Consider the following 17,939-nt stretch of genomic DNA (forward strand, 5'->3'; position numbering starts at 1 on the left):
CTGGACCCCCTCTTGATATAGATGTGGAGTGGACATGACCTTTCTAGGATACACAGGATGAAGGAATAGAGAATGGATTAGAGTGGACTTACTGATATTCTATTCATGAACTATTGTGATTAGTAATCGAAGAAAATGTGGCATTGGTGTGGAGAAAGTGGCCATGGTGGCTGCTGGGGGTAGGGAGTAGGAGGAAGAGATGTGATGTGGGGGCATTTTCAGGGGTTGGAGTTCTCCTGGGTGGTGCTGCAGGGACAGTTACTAGACATTGTATGTCCTCCCATGGCCCACTGGGTGGACTGAGGGAGAGTGTGCGCTATGGTGTGAACCATTGACCATGGGGTGCAGCGGTGTTCAGAGACGTATACATCAAATGCAAGGAATGTCTTGTGATGATGGAGGAGGTTGTTGTTATAGGCAGGGAAGTGGTGTGAGAGGGGTGGGGGGTGTATGGGGACCTCATATTTTTTTAATGTAACATTAAAAAAGTAAAGAGGAAAAAAAAAGAGTGATATGATGAAGAGTCATGTTGCCATACACAAATGGAGCTTGACGTTTGAATAGATATCAACATATCAGATATTTGTTGTTACCCAAGCTTTCTTTTATGCGCTATTTCCCTTGAAGGCTCAATTCTTGCTCATCTTCTGAGACTTAGTCTAAACATCACCACTCTTGCAAATCCTGCCCTGACTGCCTTCACTCTACTCCCACTGTCGTGGCCACCCTGGACGAACTGGGGTCTTCGCTTTTCTGGGCTCCTTAGTTCTCATTCTCATGGGAATTTCTTGTTTACATCCTTGGGAGTTAAAAACAGTCCCTTTCAATCATGTCTTGAATCCCTCACTGAAAGGATTGGGAAAATAAAAAAGGAGCAAGAAATAGTGAAAAGAGGGAAGAAGGTAGAAGGCAGAAGAAGGGAAAGAAAGTACAGAGAGAGATTTTTTTCAGCTACTGGCCTATTCTATAAACTAGAACAAATCCCACATTGGCATTTCCTCAGTTTCCTGGGGCTTATACATTACTCTCTCTGTTTTCATCATCGTTACAGAGAAAATTCATATCTCACCAGAGTATTTTCACCAAGTATTCAGTGTAGTGTTTATTCACTAGACCTAGAGCAGAAAATTAGTCATTATATGTTATGTTGAGCTGAAATATTAGCCATCATAACTAATCCACTGAGCACTTGTTTGTCCAGAGCACTTTGCCTGTATGAACCCATCAATCCTCAGAACAATTTTGTGGGTTAAGTACTGTTGTCATCCTCATTGTAGAGCTGGGGAAACTGAGGTGGCAAAAAAGGTTCAAAGAACTGTCCCCTAGTCATGCATTTGGTAAATAGCAGAGCCCAGACTTAACCCCAGACAACAGAGTCCCTACTCTGAGCAGCCTTGTGATTAATTGCCGGGCTCTTAAAAACGGCCTCAGCATAAATCGGTAAGTGATTGTATTTGTTTTATTGTATTTATGTCTAAGATCTCCCTCTAACTATGCTCTCACCCTAGATACACTCTTCTCTCCTGCTTGTAGATTTTTGTGGACATTGTCCCTCTTGACTAGACTCCAAACTTCATAGGGTTTTATTTATCATCACATCTTTCATAACACTTTTTGCTGAATAATAAAAATGTTTAAGACTGAACAAAAGTATTTCCTTTCCACAATTGCCTTTGTCTGGTTCTATTGACTCTCCTGCTCAGGAACATAATATTAACTTGAATAACTGTCATCACTATATCCCACTTTTAATTCTGTATTGGAACAAAAATTCTGCAACAAGTCTTCTTGACATTGGAAATGCCTTCGGAAAGCTTGATTAGAGATTTTAACCCAGGGAGTAAAGCAGCCTCTGAGAAATTCAGACAACCAATTGAATTCTTCAGAAACAGTTAAGAGATTTCTTCATTTGGCATTAGTCATTTTGTAGGAACTTCACATTCAAAGAACCTTTTAATACCAGCAAAGAAGTTTTGTTATGTTGCCTTGCATAATGTGGTCACTTCTGCATTAAGGCATCTGCAGTTTTTAATTCTTCTTGGCACCAAAACACTCAAGTACGTGACTTTACACTCATAGACACGCTGGCACATTAGCTGTTCTCCACCCTCCTCCCCTTCACTTCTCTTCTCCCTTCTCTCCAGCTGGAATTCACTCACAGAACATGCTGCACTCTCCCTCAACTCAAAATGAATATCCAGGGGCAAGAAATTAAACAGCACTCTATCACCAAAGAGTTGGTGTCATAGATTCACTGAGTTGCCTTGTGCTGGTTGTTGATTTACTAATGCCCCAGTAAGCTGAATCAGAGTTAGTGCTGTTAGCACATATCTGGTGAAAGACACGACTGCCAGCTGATACTCTCTGTAATTAAGTTCCTTTATTTGGCATTACTTTAAGTCTGGAGCTGTAAGTGGACATTATTACATCCCAGAATGGTATTCCCAAGAGTTCTGCAGGAGATAAAAAGCTGCTATGTACACCATCATCAAATTAGCAGACCCAGCTTCCTAAAATCCTATTTGGATTCCTGCACAGCTGTCATTTGCACCAGGGAAGAGAATACATTGACATGTGGAGCTAGGTAGCAAACATAGGGGAGTGACAGCCTTCTAACACATGAAACACATTTCTACTTGATACTAAGAGGTTGGGGGCAACATTCCTGCCCCTCCAGAAAGCAAGTGGTATGACACAAATTTCCAAATTTCCAGAGGAACATGAATACTGGTAGCTTTCCTTATAGACCAAGCTCCTTTTCACAGCAGGTAATGTGTAGGGGAAAGAGGTGACTCAGAAGATGAGCTGTGAAATAGGAGGAGGCTCCATGGAGTATTCAGAGCTAAGGTCCCCCTGATTTAGGGCACTGGGTTATTCACATTTTGGGGAAAATGAATACTATGCTACACTTCTAAACATTATTTTCTCTCTGACCTCAAATGTACTCCAGCATTCTTCATAAACCTGTCTGGGAAGAAGTTAATGTCCATTCCAGACTAGAAAGACTGGGGCTTTGGAATGCCCTAGCCTCAAGCTCCTAATATAGTGGCTCCCCAAACAGGCCGTGAGTTCTGGTGTCTGATGGGAGAGGAAAAATGGTCCATCTCCTTGGGGAGGATGAAGGGATGAGCCGGACCTGAGCCCTCAGCCTGGAGACCTAACAGGTCATGGCCTGGTTCACAGTCTCCTAATCCCCCTCTGCACCCCCTCCGGTGGCCTTAAATGCTCAGTAAACTAGGCTCCAATGAGATTAGTATGTTCATAAGTGGCCTTTTTGGGGGAAATTTGCCAGACAACTGTTGAATGATGTCTCAATTTATGACCCAAGGGGGACAAGGCATCTCTGGCAATGCCATTAAGTGGAGAAAGATGAGTGTAAATGGGCCGTTTTCTCCTTTTGGTGGTAATTCTAAAATGTTTTTAAATATTTCTGACCCCATCATTGTGGCATTACTACTGCCCATGGAGGAAGAGTCTGGGGCTCCAGAGGAAAAGAAGAAAATACTTAAATAAGGGTCCTCTGATTTCTCTTTTACTGCACAAGGTACTTTTTTTTCCCCCTGTCCCTCTTGCATAGAAACAAAACAAAACAAAACACACCATTCTGCTCTCAAAATTTGGACTCTTTAGTAAGGGCTGTTAAAGATGTAATAACAATTTAATAAAATTCCTACAGCAACTAACAAGAATTAATGTCTGCACAGTACAAAAGACCTAGTTTATGATGAGGACCTGCTGCTTTCTTTATTATATGTTTTTTTTTTAATTAGAGAAGTTGTGAACTTAAAAAACAATCATGTAGAATGTGCAGAATTCCCATACAATAACCCTCCAACAATACCTTACATCGTTCTGGAACGTTTGTTCCAGATTATGAGAGAACATCATCAGACTATTCCCACTAACTATGGTACATAGTGTAGATTTGGTATAATTATTTCCATACCCCCCTATTATTAACACCATATATTACTATTGTACAGTTGTTATAGTTCATGAGGGAACACCCTCATATTTGTACTGTTAACCACAGTCTATCTTTGTCCTTACTTCTCTGTTTGTTGCAGTAAAGAATTGAAGCTGATAGGACACTGTCAGGCAAGATTAAAATTGTTAAGAACACAAACATGTGCCTGTTTCAGCTCCTTTCCTTTCATCCAGTCTCTTCAGCTAGTAGGATGGAAATACAAAGTGAGCCACAGGGCCTGTGGTGGGATCTAAAAATAGACTGGGCCTGCTCATTCAACAATATCTGAAAGGTTATGGATGTTGTCACAGGCAAAAACAAATTCCTCATTTATTAACTTACAGAGTACAAAAAAAGAAGAACCAAATTTGCCAAAGCATTCCCAGGTAATTGGAGGAGAGTACCAGCTTCCTCAGACACCACCCTGTCTAGATGTGAAATCCTAGAGCTCCTCCATTCACTTTTCACCCAATCTTTCCATCCTTGCCTTACAGATCACAGAAATCTCTCATTCCTTGTGGAGGTAGCTCTCCCCTAGGGGATGGTGGCATTCCCAGCACCTCAACTCCTGTGGACAGAGCCATTGCCTCCCTCTTCCCCCTACAACAGTCTGGATTCTCCATAATCCAAGAAAGACCAGCAGGACTGCCACTGTATCCTGTCATATTTGACAAGGTGGTGCTCAGAATTAACGACTAAAAATGGCCATGTGTGCAGGATATGATGCAGAGCGCTGCTGTTCCTGTTTGATGACAATATATACATATGATTTTTAATTAAAAAATGAATCAAATAATTACCCCAGTTTTAATATGCTCCTAGCAATATGGTGAGAATGGGATTCTTTCAGGAAGCCGTAGAACAATGTACTTAGTTATAAGACCGTATGTGACAGAGAAAAGCAGCTCTGTGTCTGAGAAGTAAGTCCTTTCCAATTTACAGTGATTTAGAGGAGGGATTAAAAAAAGTGTCTTCTGTCTTTCCTAGTTCAAAAAAGTAGCCACGGTAAGAAGTGTGTAGTTGTGTGTGCACTGGAAGAGGATAGAGAATTCACAACCTTTGCACCGAGCCCTGATATATCCCTCTTATAAGTAGTCATTTGTTAGTTCTGAACCTAATTCATTATCTCACCATTAACAAAGCATTTCTGATTATTATCTCCAAATGATCCTTTTTAGGTCCTCTAGACTTGGGATACATACAACAAAGATGGCAGAATTTGGTGAGGAGGGTCAGAGCTTGGCACATGCATGGAATCTCATCCAGCTAGAAAGAAGCAGGAGCTCAACATTTAACACTGGCCCTGGGGAGGACAGGGTATTGCAAGGGCAAGAAACATATACCATAAATGAACTTAACAAATCAATTAGCTCAGATCTTGTTTCTTGTTATGGAGATGTTGTTCTTTCTTGATTTTAAAGAAGAATTCATATATTTGTCATTTGATCCTTATAATCTATGAGTTGAGCAGGGCAGCTGTTATTATCCCCAGTTTACATCGAGAAAACTGAAATAGAGTGATTGGCCCAAAGACACATAGCCAGTTAGTGGTGCAACTGGTATATGGACATAAGTCTATGACCACTTTGAATGCTAGTGCTTTTGTCACCAATCTGTTGTTGTTGTTTTAATTTTTTAATTTTAAAATTTTTATTGAATTGTCCTTTTTAAAATTGCATAGGTCACAAAAAATGTTACATTAAAAAATACAAGAGGTTCCCATATACCCCCCACTCCACCTCCCCTCTCTTCCCACATCAACAACCTCTTTCATCATTGTGGCACATTCATTGCATTTGGTGAATACATTTTAAAGCACTGCTGCACCACATGGATTATAGTTAACTTTGTAGTTTACACTCTCCCCCAGTTCATTCAGTGGGTTAAGGCAGGATATATAATGTCCAGCATCTGTCCCTACAAGATCATTTAGGACAACTGTAAGTCCCAAAAATGCCCCCACATCACATCTCTTCTTCCCTCTCCCTGCCCTCAGCAACTACCGTGGCCACTGTCTCTACATCAATGATACAAATTCTTCCATTGCTAGAGTCACAATAGTTCTATAGTAGAATACCAGTAAGTCCACTCTAATCCATATTTTATTCCTCCATCCTGTGGACCTTGGGTTGGTGATGTCCACTCCGCCTCTATATTGACATGGGGCTTAGATCCCGCATGGTTGATGGATGTGATTCTCCTACTTGAAGTTGTAGGCACTCTCGGTTCCCAGGTGTGGTGGTTGACCATCTTCACCTCCTTGTTAGCTGACCTGTGCAAATCCAAGAAACCAGAGAGTAGGAGCTGCAATGCTGCTGAGGCTCAGGACCCAACTGGCAAATGGCCAGTCCAGAAATTAAAATCTCCTGGGCATACACCAACCCAGCACCAACTACAGGTTTAGCAAAAGTGATAGAAGAGGCATGCGTAGAAAGTTCACATCTGAGTCCAACTCCATCACACTCAGGAAAACAAATTCCAAAGTAGGGCCCACTGACAAGGCACTGAACTCCAGAGCCAACTGCCATGATCATAGAATCTGTGTGCCTCCCTAGCCCTCAGGAGCACCAGTACCTGGGGTTGCATCTACTTTGGCTGTCTCTGGGATCCTGCCAAGGTGTGCATAAGCGCAATCCCTCTGATGACTTCCTGACTCTTCTTTGAAGACTCTTAGCCATATATACTCATTTGTTTTTATCATTTCCCCCTTTTATTCAAGGTCTTTTTCTAGCAAGGGAAAAGACCAGTAAAGAAGGATGCTCCAGTGATGAGCCCTTGATACCGATGACTATGCTTATGAGCCTGTATGCCTGAAATTTGAACTAGGCCTAGAGCTGCAGGGTGCCTAAGAGTTACCTCCTGAGAGCCTCCAAGTTGCTGAAATGTGGCCACTCTCTAAGCCAAACTCAGCATGTAAACACATTACTTTCCCCCCACCATGGGACATGACTCCCAGGAATGAGCCTCCCTGGTGCTGAGGGGTTACTACCAATCACTAACCAATCTGTTTTTGAACCTTCTTGTTGATGTTGTCTAAGCTGCCTGAAATAGTTAACTGCATACACTTGAAATTCTCCACTTGGATTCCATGGGCCCCTTGGTGATCCGTGTGAAGAATTCATGGGATTCATGTGAAATTGGGTGGTATGAGCACATTCATGGGGTAAGTCCTTTGCTTTCACTAATGGGATTGGAGACCCAATAAAGTGTAGAACAGCTGCTTGGACAAATGCAAAATGCAGGAGGTTGCTACTACTCTGACTCCCCCTCGTTATACCTAGCAGGTTTATGATTAGGAGAAAACAGTGTAGCACTCATGCTTGTTCTCTACTTACCTTGAACCAACCTTGGACACACTTCAGGAACTCAGAATCTTGGAGGAAGTCTCCTCAGCAGCCCTTGTATATACAAAAGAACATGAATAAAAGAGAAGGAAAATGGTGGCTTTGATTCCTGACATTTAACAGTCTGCAGTGAGTTGTTTTTCTCACATGAATATTGAGTTCATGGATAAAATGGGAGTTTGACTTCTCAAGGATTTCAGAGTTTGAGACACATTGGGTGGGTGGGTGGGGGCTATACTAAGGTAGTGGGTAAAGAGAGGATGTGGCAAGATGTTTACCTTTAAAGCCACCAAGGGCACAAGTCAGCCAGGTCTGGGAGGGGCTGGCACATTGCATTTCCCCCCTCATGCCTCTGCCAAACCACCTTAATCCTGACATGTAGAATATTTGCTGCCTTAGCACGAGGAGTCCCTGGAGATCAGCCGCTGGACAGGAGTGCTTCCTCTCCTAGGTCAGGCCGTCCAGACATGGTCCATCAGGGGCTGTTCTGCCTGTCAGACTCTTTTCCATCCCCAGTCACCAGGGTTTAGAGTCATGAAGGAAAATACCCTCGTAGCTCTTTGGTTTTCCTGTGACCCTGCAGTCCAGGAAAAAGCATGTCTACCATGAAATTACTCTGCACTCGAGACGTAATGCTGTCTAGTGGGAAGCCTGCAGGGCTGGAAATTGGGAACCTTCCCTTCAAAGTCAAGATCCATTACTACTTCTGTGACCTTGGGCACATCATTTAAATGAGTAATCCAAGGGGAGCTTAACTGATACAGCTGTCTGACCTTGTGATAGCTTCACAGAGAGAAAATAGGGAGACCAGACAGTAAGTGAATAGAAAACTGAGTCAAATTTGTGTCTCAGCTCTAGGAAATTGATCAGTTCTCCTAGTATATATAGCATACAAAACCTCACCCTTGGCTTCATCTCATCTTCCCAAGTTTCATTTCCCTTTGCCTGCATCTTAAATAGCATTCTTTTTATTTCTTTTATATTGCTATATCATATGTATTTTAAAGCCATCTTAAATCACTTTGAACACATGTATTAAGGAAGGGAAGAAGGAAAGGAGGAAGGGAGGTGAGCTGGATTCCATTTAGCAACATCCACCATTATTTCATTGCTATGATTACAGAACTCTCAGTCAATGCCTGCCTTTTCTAAAGATTGCTATCAATATCATAACTTCCACTTCACCCTAAATCCTGCAATCATTGTGAACTACAAGGACAGCTCCTTCAACTTTCTGGCCTCTGAAATGCTTGACCTCTTCATCTTCTTTGACCTTTGCCTCTACTCCACCTCACCATCACTCCATACTACAATCTTGATTTCAACTCCTGGAATGTTTCCATCCATAAAATGGTAAATTCAGACTTGTCAATTGTGTAAGTTAAGTCTCTGTATATTACAGGTAACAAAATATAATTCAATCTGGCTTAAACTCTCAGGATAGTTATTAGTTTGTGTAACTGGAAAGTCCATAGAAAGGACAGACTTCAGGATTAGATTGATTCAGTGATCTACACGGCCTTTCTGAATCTCTCCTCTGCCCTCCTTAGTGGCATCCTCAGGGTGTTTAAGTACTGTTCTGGGCTTCACATCATGTACCAACATCAAGAAGGAAAGAACAAGCCCAGAAAATCCCAGAAAATGTCTTCACTTTCATTAATGCACACTGGGTCCCCTATTCATCCTGGAACTGGTAATGCTGGCTCACAATTAGATTACTGTGAACTGATTAGTAGAGGTCTAAGACATATATCTAAACCCCTAGAGGTCAATTAGTCTACTTATCACACACAGGCTGCATGGGGGAGGTGCAGAGACCCAAATAAATGCTGAGGGAGACAACAAGAGGAGGAAATAGATGTTGGGTAAGCAATGTTTATGCATCACTTCATGAACATACTCTCCTATTCTCCTAACTTTCTCATTATTTTTTTCCAATAAACTAGTTCTTGTCTCCACCAAGGTATCTAGTTTCAAGCTGTATAGCATGGTAGTCACTAGCCACATATGCCTGTTTATATTTAAATTAATTGAAAAGAAATAAAATTTAACATTCATTTTATTAGTCTCACTAACCACATTCCAAGTGCTCAATATCCACATATGGCTAGTACCCACCACATTGTACAACACAGATATACAACTTTCTATCATTGAGAACAGTTCCAATGGACAATGCTGCTCTAGTCCTTATTACTTAATTTCTCCTATTTATCAGCATTCTTCTACTTTCTCTTCCCTTTCTTTCCATTTCAGGTCTCAAGGCCCTTGACATCTGATCAATAATCTCAACTTCTTTCCCCCATTTTCCTTTTCTTGCATCCACCTCAGCAACCACATCTCTGCATCAATGGATTTGTCAAAGTTCTTTGTGTGGGCTGCCAAATGTTACTGAAATTAGTCACATATCTTCACAGACTGGGCCCCTCACAAATTCAATCTCCAATCTCAACTGGAGCTACTGTTCTGCCAAACAGTCTGTTTTCCTAACCCACTTTCTTCCTTTCTTTTATTTATTTTTATTTATTTATTTTAATTTATTTCTCTCCCTTCCCCCCCCAATTGCTGCTCTCTGTGTCCATTTGCTGTGTGTTCTTCTGTGACCATTTCTATCCTTATTAGTGGCACTGGGAATCTGTGTTTCTTTTTGTTGCATCATCTTGTTTTGTCAGCTCTAGATGTGTGCGGCCATTCTTGGACAGGCTGCACTTTCTTTCGTGCTGGGCGGTTCTCCATATGGGGTACACTCCTTGCGTTGGGGCTCCCCTACGTGGGGGACACCCCTGCGTGGCACAGCACTCCTTGGACACATCAGTGCTGCACATGGGCCAGCTCCACACAGAGATGCCCAGGGTTTGAATCGCAGACCTCCCATGTGGTAGGTAGATGCCCTATCCATTGGGCCAAGTCCTCTTCCCTCTTCCTTTCTTTTAATCTTTTATAAACCTTGTCTCTTCTACTCAAACATTTTCCCTGACTTTAAGAAGATAGCTTTCCTTCCTCCTAGGGAAGAGCTCTGGTAGAACTTAACACCAAATAAACTTGAACTGCAGCCAATATTTTTCTTTCTTTCTTATGACAATGAAAGCCTAATCCTGTGTCAGTGCCTTTTCCCCCTGTGTTCTGAATCCCTCCACTTTTGCCTAGATTATCTCCTGTTCCTTATATCTTAAAAACCTCCCTCTTTGCTAGCTCCTTCACATCATCATTTACATCTACTTCTACCATTCCCATAATTAAAAACTAAAAACAAAAAACTTAACCCAACTTCAAATTCCTCTCCAGCTAAGGTTGTGATTCTTTTCATCTTTCCTAGAACCAGACTTCTTAAGAGATGCTGTTGGGGAATGAATCATGACCCCAACAAAAGACATATGCAAGTCTTAATCCAAGTTCCTGTGAGTGTGAATCCATTTGTAATGAAGACATTGGAAGATGTTATTAGTTAAGATGTGAGTAGGATCTTTGAAAATCCTGTTTAGATGAATCCAGATTGAATCAGGGTGGGCCTTAATTGATACGGCATGAGTCTTTATAAGGCAGAGGAAATTTCTATGCAGGCAGGCAGAGCAAGCCACAGGAGGAGACCCAGGAGACAGATTGCCACATGACGGAGGCAGGCACAAGCCAAGGCAGCACCCAAACACTCAGACATGATAGCATGGTCTACCGAGACCTTGATTTTGGACTTTGGCCTCCATAACCGTGAGCCAATAAATCTCTTTTGTTTAGGTCCTACTGTGTGGACAGTGTGCATGCAGTTCTGGTAAACTAAAACCATTTTCTCTGCCTTTTCCCCTTCCTCATCTGCCATTTATTGTGCCCAAATCTACAATCTGGCAACGGTCTTGCGAAATACATTAAAACAACTTTTGCTGAGATACGAATATCTTTTATGACAACATACCCAATGCACAGCCTTTAGGTCTTCTCTCACCCAATTTCTTTTAACATTGGGTTCTGTGCCTTATACTTTTATTTCCCTATAAAACACTCTCTTCCTTTGACTTTCATTACAGCCACCACCACCCCACCACCCACCACCCCCGGTTTGAGTGTTCTTTTTATGCTTCTCCATGCTTCAGTCCTTCAATTTTTTCAGTCACCAAGATTCCATTCTAAATTCACTTCTTGTACCATCCACTCACCCCATGCTTTCATGGCCACCTGCATGCATAGTCATACAAGCCTATATTTTTAGCTCAGATCTTCTACTGGATGTTAGACCTGCATATGCAACTGCCTATGTTAACAGCTCCTCTGTGATGTCCCTTAGGCCCTTCACACTCTTCATGTCTGAAATGATGATCCTGTGCCTCTCACTTGTGCCTCTCTGCATTCCCAGTTTTTGTGCCTCTCTCTCAACTACTTCCTCAAGTCAAAAACTGAGGCATTTTGACATTCTCACAGAAATACCTGGCTATTTTCATCATCTAAAGAACTCCCAAAAGTTTTCAGTCTCTGCTGCCTTCCTCCTAGAGATACTAAAATTATCTCTAGTCTAGATTTTTGTCTGAACCTCCTAATTGGTCTCTCAGGCCTGCTCCTTCTCCAATACATTTTCCAGTATGCAACCAGAATAATCTTTTTTTCTATGACTCTCCTCTAAGGGAAGCTTTTCATTGACTCCACTTACAGTAAGCTCTATGAGGGAAAATGACTTTTAAGATCCTTCATCATCTGGACACTGCTCATTTTTGTAACTTCGTCCCTTCCTCATCACCATCACCAACTTTTCACATATCCTGGTTTGAGGTTTGGGAGGAAGCACTTCATAGAAGCTAAAAGCCTGGATCCTGGTCCCAGGAATGGATTCAAATCCCAGTTCTCTTTTCACTGGATTCTTCCACATTGGCAATCATAGAACCAACTCTTGAGAATCAATATGAAAATGACCTGACATACTAGTGTAATGCTTGGCACATATTAGATTTTCAAAAAATATTTTTAAAACATTGGCTTGAAGTAGAGTTATAGAATTTAAAATGGAGTGAAAGAGATCCTTAACAGTATCTGATATGTTGGATCTCTTACACATTAAGTGTAATGAGGTATGCTATTAATAAGTGAAAAGAGTTTATATTAATGTATTGACTGTGCTTTGAAAGGTGGTACATTTGGGCAATAGAACATTTTTATCTTATGATAGATTACTATTATCTAGTGAAGAGTACATCAAAAGCCCATCTAATTACTAAAACTGAGGTAATTCGGTATAAATGTAATATAATACTGGTAAGACTGTGAACAAAATTTAACTCCTTCATGGTTTTCTTCCCAGTGGGAGAAGAATACAGAAACACATATGCAAATAAAGAAGTAATAAATGTCAGTAAATGATAAGTGCTATAAAGAAAATTAAGGCAAATTAAGGAGATAAAGAGTAGTAGGAGATTAGGGTGCTGCTTGAGACAGGTAGTTAAAGAAAGTCTAACTGGTAAAGTAGCCTCTTAGCCAAGCACCAAAGGGAGGAAGGGAGTGAGCCCTACAAATCTATGGGAGCAGAGCACACCCAGAGGAAAGTATAACGTGTACAAAGCTCAACAATCAGAATGGGCTTGATTTGGGAAAAGAACTTGAAGGGAATTTGTGTGGCTGTTTGTAAAGGATCAAAGTGAACTGGGAAAGAAACAGAATCGGAGGAGCAGTGATTGGTTACACTGTACAGGACCTTGCAAGTCTTGATAAAGACCACAGATATTATTCTAAGCCCCATAGGAAGCCATTGAAGAGCTGTGAGCAAGGGAGTGTTATAAACTTTTATAAAAGTTTAACCCAAAGTTACAAGGAACATTTCCTTAATTAGGATTCTCAAACTAAGCGTGGAAATTACATTAACCCTGAACTCTTCTCTATTGCTTTCGCTACATGTAACTTAGTGTCTGGTTCTAGTAAAATTTCAGCTGTATTATTCAATCACTTCTGTGACTATGTAAACTAGTTTATATTTGAACAACCAAAGTCTATACTTGGAATAGCTACCATACAATGTTGATTCCAAATCAACTAACACAGCAGTATTCTCAGAACATAACATCATGGTCATACTTGTTGCACTTCCTCCACAACTGTATTTTCTCCACAGAAGTAGAGTAATGGCAGATTGGGCATAACTTAACTTCCCAAATAAAAAACACCATAGTTTAATGACATGGTAGAGGGGTTGGGGGTGCTTTCTTGTAAATCTCATTTTTCATTCATTATCTTTGTTTACTGTTACTCAATGCCACATTGTCTATGAAAACATGATACAGTAATGAGATGAGTATATGAAGATAATGAAGATAATGAGAAAAGCAAATCAAGTGCATTATAGAAATTGATTGTTAAGAAAAAATATCACAATGAACAGGAATGTTCAAAATTTGGATTCTTAGCATCTGTCTCTTGTTACTTGTCAATGGGGAAATAATTATATTTGAAGGAACATGAAAAGGAATGGTATCATATTGACATATTATTTTTTTGTAGCCAGCTACATGAATGAAGCAAGAAACTGCACAATTCTGAACTTCTCTCCATCCTCATCACAATCCAGGTGCTTCTGGAAAAGCACTGGCTATCAAGATAGAGAACTAATAGAATGAAAACAGGAATCTACCAGGTTCTGGAATTACTGATTGAATGGGTTATTGATTTGCAAGGATTACGTTATGTTTTCAAAAGTTTGTTTTATACTTAGAGAGAAAAAAAAGTATCCTAGTTTCTACATTAATTACAGTGACTTAATTGCTTTGAAACAAAGCATAGATTCTATTAAGTCACATTGAAAGTATCACAGACCCAACATTAAAAGTAAGACTTTAACTGGTACTCTGCCAATCCACTCTCCCCAGCCAGTAAAAAAGTTAGAAGTCTGTACTGTAAATGTTTTAATGTATAATATTTACATTTAGATCTGAAAGAAACAAATGGGCAACATGGCCTGAAATGTGTACAACATGTGGGCAGATGTCAGCTTTTGGGGTCACTTGAATGGCATTTTATGGCCAAGGACACACGATTCAGATTGTTTCAGTCCATTTGAACAGCATGTCATTTCCATCACTCTTTGCTCTTGGGCATATGGTGGGATGTCATTAACCCAGGAGACGGACAGACTCATGAAAGTGGAACCATATGTGTTGTGGTAAGAAAAAATATATTTCCCTCAGTATTCTATTGCAAGTATAAATGTATAATCTCTGCCAATGGTTCCTCTCTACATTAAATATTATGTTAGCATGCTTGTACATGTGTTCTAATGAACAGAGCATTTGGATACTGAAGCTTAGCACATGATAGGTCAGAGATGTACCGCCTCAGTTTGAACCAGGCAATTTGGAGATGAAATACTGGAGCAGATGGACCCAACAGCCCCAGGTGCATCTTTCATCAGCATGTTTAACTAGTGCACAGCAATGAAGGAAAAGCTCTTGGTCTGTCATCACAGGGGTCGTATCTACCAGGACCTTAGATACTTGACACCATCTGGAGTCACTCCTAGCTACCATTAAATAGGCTATTTAATGAGTAGAGTTTGAATATGTGAATTGAACTTTGGATGTTATTCTTTTGCCATTTAATTTCATACAGGCTTCCATTTCCAGATGAATTTAGGGAGGCACCATGGAATGATGAGCATTTCTGTCACTGCATTCAACTCTTACTTTCTCCTGACTTCATTGAATTGTTTTAACTAAGTTAAGGCATATTTGTCAGAACACTTTAAAAGTTTAAGTGTGTTTCTTTGTAAAATACAGTGTACTCTGTAAGCTTTAAGAACTACACGTTATCCTTTTTCAGACACTTGGAGTCTGTCTAGAAAGTTGGTCACATATCTCATATTTAGGAGCATTCAAACTACCCTTAAACTTGCCATGCATTGCTTCAGTGTTTGATGAAGTTTAGGTAGGGGTGATTGTTTCTAATGATTGGAGGGGCATTTTTTAAATGAAGGAGAAGTGATGTAAACTCATCTGTACTGATTGAGTTCTTTAGGTGTTCTTTTTTTCCCCAGGCTATCTTTTCATGATGCACACATTATGTGCCTAGGCAGAAAAGGTATGAGGTGTAAAGACTCAATTCAAAATGCATTTGGAAGGATCTTCTGGGGAGACTATATAAAAGCACCATGTTTTTCTTCCTTGGCTTATTTAATATTCCAAAGACCATGTCCATTTCATCACTCAAGTCCATGGACTGCTCCTCCATCTAAATAGTATTTGCTGTATGTTTTGCAAATTTGTAAATCACATCCCAAGGCCACTCTAAAGGATTTGTGTTTGGGTGGATTCCTTTTAATTAATCTTGTTTGTGTCATGAATGGTTCAGTAGGTTGTAAATCTTCTTAAGACAGGACTTTCATTCAAACTAAAACAAATTTTTAACAACCCTGAGCTCATCTTCTTTAGAAAAGGACAATTCCTATGCATAATCCTAAAAAGCTTTACTTAAATTTCAGCACTTAAAACATTTTGTATCATGGTGACCCCATTTTCTTCTCTTCTGTTAAGATCAATGCTCAACACAGAAGAACATATACTATATGATTCCATTTATATGAAATACCACTAAAGACAGCAGGTGAATTTCTGGCTGCCTAGGGCTGTGGGTAGGAATGGGAAGGGAGTCTAAATGGGCATGAAGTTTTGTTTTAGGGTGATATACATGTCCTAAAATTGTGGTTGTATGGCCCCATAAACACAGTAAAATGTATTGAATTGTACACATAAAGGGATGACTTTATGTTATATAAATTATATCTTAATAAATCTATTTAAAAAATAGAAAAGATCAAGATTAAAAGCCAGGGAACAGCTTTGAGTTTTTTCTTCCCTCTCTCACTATATATATATACATATATATGTATATATATAATTGACTAAACAGTCCGTTATAATCACATTTGAAGAGACTATATTCTCTAGGGATTATGTACATTGTTCATTTTGTCTGTGTAAATAATAATCCATTAGTGGAGTTTGCTATTGCCTTGAAACAAACTATGGGAGTTCAGTGGCTGAAAGAAAAAAATATTTTTCCTGGCTCTGTGAGCTCTTTAGGGTAAACCGCTATAAGTCAACCTCAGCTGGATTCAATCTGTTCTGCTAGACCAGGTGGTAGCCAAGGCAGGTCTTCTTTTGGCAATGGCAGTGTGGGAAGAGTGTGTGAAATTTGGCCAGGTACCTTAAGGCCTTGCCTTGGATGAGGCACCCTGTCGCATTCACCTCCTTCTATTGGCCAGTGCAAGACACATGTCCAAACTCAAAATCCAGGGATGGAGAAATACACTCCACCACCCTTTTTTGTAGAAGCAACTTAAAAGTCATTTGGCAGGGAAGCGGACTTGGCCCAATGGATAGGGCATCCACCTACCACATGGGAGGTCCAAGGTTCAAACCCAGTGCCTCCTGACCTGTGTGATGAGCTGGCCCATGTGCAGTGCTGATGCGCACAAGGAGTGCTGTGCCACGCAGGGGTGTCCCCAGGGTAGGGGAGCCCCATGCACAAGGAGTACACCCCATAAGGAGAGCCACCCCATGTGAAAAAAGCACAGCCTGCCCAGGAGTGGCACCACATACATGGAGAGCTGACGCAGCAAGATGACGCAACAAAAAAGAGACCCAGATTCTGGGTGCTGCTGACAACAATGCAAGCGGACACAGAAGAACACACAGCAAATGGACACAGAGCAGAAAACTGGGTAGGGGGGTGAGGAGGAGAAGGGGAGAGGAAAAAAAAAAGGCATTTGGTAAGGGGTATGCATGCTGGAGCAATTGGGGAAATCTTGTAGTATTTCCCAGGGTAGAGGGATGCAATTTAATCTAATAAATACGAAAACAGAATTATAGAGATCATCCAATTGATTCATTGTCTGATCATAATAGAACTGTCTTTTCCTCTTTGGAGTGCAGTTTCCCCAGTCCTAAATTGGAAATAAATATTTCTGCTTTTCATTTTTCATAGTCCCTGAACATATCATTAAATTTGTTATGATATCATTAAATTCCTGCTACAGGAGAGTCACTGTGCTACTGGTAAGTGTTCAAGCTTTCCCCTGTGTTGACCCTACTGCTAGGCAGAGAGACAGCATTCCTCAACAATCATACACGGAAGGAAAAGCTTGAGTTTGTGGCTCACAGCTTTATTTTTTTAGTCATAATAGTAGGTCAAAGAGATTGGAATGTCTTGAATGTGAGTTAGAATACAAGAAGTTAGAAGCATCATGATCCTCTTTAAAGAGAATGTCCTATGGATATGTCCCCTGGTCCTTTACTACTTAAAAAACTTGTGAACCACATTTCCCTACAGTGCAAGAGTTAAGAGTTGAAAAGAAATAAATCCATGAGGCTCGGGGAGGGAGGCCAGCATACATTTGGATGCTTGTATTTTCTGAATATTATGGTAATCCATGCTGTCTAAGAATACAATAGCCTTGGGCTTGAAATGGGTCATAGCGCTGTCACAGACCCACCACTCCCTCCCCTCACAAACACCTTGTGATATTCTCCCTTTTGTTTGTAGGAGTCCCACCTCCACAAAGAAGACCACATGGCATCCACCTGATCCTTTTCCCATCAGCGTCCCTCCTCTGCCTCTTGCTGATGAACTTCTCCTTGCCTCTGTTGCTCACTCACCTTTGATAA

This window comes from Dasypus novemcinctus, chromosome 21, assembly GCF_030445035.2.
Source record: "Dasypus novemcinctus isolate mDasNov1 chromosome 21, mDasNov1.1.hap2, whole genome shotgun sequence".
In the NCBI taxonomy this organism is placed as follows: domain Eukaryota; kingdom Metazoa; phylum Chordata; class Mammalia; order Cingulata; family Dasypodidae; genus Dasypus; species Dasypus novemcinctus.